The sequence below is a fragment of the Miscanthus floridulus genome, unplaced genomic scaffold (genome assembly GCF_019320115.1).
Source record: "Miscanthus floridulus cultivar M001 unplaced genomic scaffold, ASM1932011v1 os_1737, whole genome shotgun sequence".
Classification (NCBI taxonomy): domain Eukaryota; kingdom Viridiplantae; phylum Streptophyta; class Magnoliopsida; order Poales; family Poaceae; genus Miscanthus; species Miscanthus floridulus.
Genome location: NW_027097890.1, coordinates 1,222 through 4,874, shown reverse-complemented (window position 1 = coordinate 4,874; position 3,653 = coordinate 1,222). Strand labels below are relative to the sequence as shown.

General features: G+C 54.0%; 1 pseudogene; it reads right to left on the bottom strand.

Annotated features, from left to right (window-relative positions):
* Positions 1–1,324: 1,324 nt before the first annotated feature.
* LOC136534273 (purple acid phosphatase 2-like) lies at positions 1,325–3,324 on the bottom strand (annotated as a pseudogene).
* Positions 3,325–3,653: the final 329 nt, after the last annotated feature.

Sequence of the window (3,653 nt, the reverse complement as noted above, 5' to 3'; positions counted from 1 at the left end):
AGCTGTAGGGAAATGGATGGAGTAATGTCTGTTATCATGTAATGACAGAGGAAGTTGTGATATAGATGCCGGAAGCAAGTGTGGGATTATTTTAGTGCTTAGGAATGGGAGGAAACCTGTTGACTTGTAGAGGAAGAGAGATGGGCTACACAAGGTACAATGCTTATTCATAGGATGCTAATTATGAGTCACATAGAACTATGGATGAAAACGGTACGGATATTTTCCGACCATATTCGAAACTGAATCCGTTTAGAGGGGTTGAGATCTGTCCGTATCCGAGTCCGGATATCCAACATCCGATACCGTATCTGTATCCGAATACTCAAATCGCATATTTATGATGTCGATATCCAATCGTATCATATCCGACATAGTTGACACTATCCGTATTCGAATCCGAATCCGGACAGAAATATGAAAACAAATGTAATATCGGTGATATCCGTCCTTATCCGATCCGTTTTCATCCCTACATAGAACTAATGGAAACATATGACCGTAAAATACCATTCTTTCTATAAATATTTTGTCATTAAGCATTTTTGGCTGGTAACATTTGCATATGAGATATATGTTTTCAATTGCAGAAAAGTTAACCTTGATCAAGGCACTGCATCGGATGGCAGATATTCTTGGTAAACAATCTTGTCCTCACACTCTAAATCAAGCTTATGTTTGATTAGCCTTAAGCTCAATTTCTTGTTGATTAGTGCTTGGTAGCTTGACCACACATGGACGTGTAGATGCAGGTCTCATCGCCAGCGAGAACCCACCGGTCAACGCCGTGTACCCGCAACTACTGTGAGGACGCCAGGGCCCAGGGCCAGTGCCCATGGCCATGCCCAAGTCGACGCCGAGGCCCAGCGACGGCGCACCGCACACGGCCGTGCAGGAGACTGCCGGCTTCGCGACAGGTGTAGGCATGTGGCGTGGCTTGCGGGAGCCGCCGCCGATGGGGACATTGCATGTGCCAGGGGTTTTCTGCTAAAATCATGTCCACGTGGACGACCACATCAACTTCTAACTCTCCTTGTATCTATTTTGGAGCTGGATATGATCACTTAAATACATTAGGGAGTCAAACGTGCGATTCCATAATTTAGAGATCCAGATAAGAACTGTTAAATACTTTAAGGACCCGCCCTGCAATTTATATATAAAAAAATCTGCATAGGAGCTACGTGAGCACCCACTGGTTAGTAGTGAGAGCCTTTTGAACCATGATTTTCTTGTGAATCGCTTTCGTGAACCGTGCAGTGTGTTGGTCGATCGTAGCATTTTTTTTATCAGAATTCCACCAAACAAGGAGAACACAAAGATGTCGTTTGGAGAGAACACATCAAAGATGAACTGGCTACACAGGTCTTTGAAGTCTTGTTACACTTGAAAGTTTGCGGACACAATTATCATCGAAGGACGACAGCTGAATCGAACCGAGAACGACGCAAGATCTATCTATTGAATAATAGTGCACCTGGAGAACGCCTCTCCCGACTCAGGTCCGGTGATGACGATGGCTGTGATGCATGTGATCATCACTCAGCTGGTGTCGTCATCGGTGGGCATCCAGTACCTGTTGGTGAACCAGACGCCGTCGGCGACGACGTTGGCGCCGTCCTGGTTCCGGTGCCACGCGTAGTAGGGCGTGCGTCCGGTTCCTGATCTCCAAGGTGGCGTGCCCGAAGCTGGCTTCCCGGAACGCCGAGTACCCCGGCTGCGGCTGCGTGAAGTTATCAGCGATGCCCTCGATGTTGCCGCCATCGCCCACCGTGACGTAGACGGGCGCGTCCCTGCTCCGGACGGGCGTGCACCGGCCGTTGATGATGTCGTAGGCGATGTTGGACACGCGGTGGCTGCGCTCGTACGCGTGGACGTGGCCGGCGACGACGAGGTCGGCCTTGGCGGCAACGAGCCAGCGCTCGAACTGCACCCGCATCGTCTCGCCCTCCATGTAGTGGTACGCGTTGCTGCTGTACCACGGCGAGTTCACGAGCACGATCAGCCACGGCGTGGCGGCGCGGTCCACGCGCGCCAGCTCGGCGCGCAGCCACTCCCACTGCGGCGTGTACTTGCCGTAGGCGGAGTAGGAGGCGAGCACGACGACGTGCGCGGAGGCGATCCGCACCGAATACCAGAACGGCGTCGCCGCCGGCGCGAAGCGGCGCGGCGTCGGGTAGCGGTGCGCGAAGGGCTTGAACGCGCGAGCTCGCCCAGCTCCGGGGCCAGGTCCAGCTCGTGGTTGCCCGCCGTCCACACCCACGGCTGGTGCGCCGCGCTGCGCTCCACGAAGCGCGCCCACGTGTCCCACCGGGTGTTGTCGTGCAGCGGGTGGTTGTCGGCGTACGAGAGGTCGCCGACGTACAGAACAGCGTCGCCGCCGTTGGCCTCGTAGTGCGACAGCGTCGTGTTGGAGTCGAACGTCTGGCCCAGGTCGCCTGCGTTGCGTGCATTGTTACTCAGTCATGGATCAGTTGTCAGGCATGAAATGAATTCAGTGTGGTTTCTCTTGTTACCAATGATGCCGAACTTGAAGGGCACATCAGGGCCCGGCATGGGAGGCGTGGTGAAGCAGAAGCTCCGCACCGTGTGGCCGAACCCCATGGCGTAGTAGTACTTGGTGCTATACTGGATCATCATCCATGGCGGGGCGGCCGGCCATTACCATCAGTTAGTTATGTACTCTTCAATTGCAATTGCATACAGGTACATGGAATGGGCAGCTAACTAACATAACTAACTAACTGACCTTGAGGTTTGTGAGGTTGAAGTGGTGGATGAAGCCGGAGGTGTAGTTGAAGTAGTTGTAGCGCGTGTGGGTGCCCTCAACCCAGAGCTCCATCTTCTCCGGGTCCGGCGAGACCTCGCTGTACATGACGGTGCTGCTGCCAAGCTCATTGGCCGTCACCCACGACACGATCATCGACGTGCCCTCCTGGTCGCCCAGCGTGATGTGCACCTGCGGGCGGCGATCAGAGAAAGAAGATTAATCAAAGATGGATCTTTAATTATATATGTTGACCTGATCGAGCCGATCGATCGGTGCCTGAGCCTGACCTGCTGCGGGGCATTGTACCCCTCCGGGACGCGGAAGACGTCGGCGTCCAGTGGCATCTCCACCGTCGCCTCCAGCTTCCGCCGGTACTCACTCGTCACGCCGGCATCGGCGACGAGGAGCACGGCGGCGAAGAGCACCAGGACCACCTGCAGGAGGCCCAGGCGGCGGCGAGCCCCCAGCATGTTGCTCATCGCTTCCCGGCCCCAGAATTGGAGATCAATCGGGTCACGCAGTCACTGAGCGGACCGTATAAATAGAACGATCGACTGACTAGTGCAGGTGAGAATGTGAGATGGATCGATCGGGTCTGCTGCGCCTTGCTTTCGGCAGTTGGTTAGATGTTTAATTCCTGGCCGTCAGGGCAGGGCGGCTGGTCAGCACCCTCGCATACCATGCGGCAAGGCTAGACAGATGAAAGGCCATTTCACTGCATTGCGCATGCATGCATCGTCCGGCCCTCAAATCGATTTGGAAAAAATTGTTGTCAGTTGAGTGAGACACTAAACGATCCTTTTCTGCCTCCTGCAAAGCTACAGCTGCATTTTATGTGCTGAGGATTGTGAGGGATCGGAGAAGAGCCGTGCAAAATTTATTC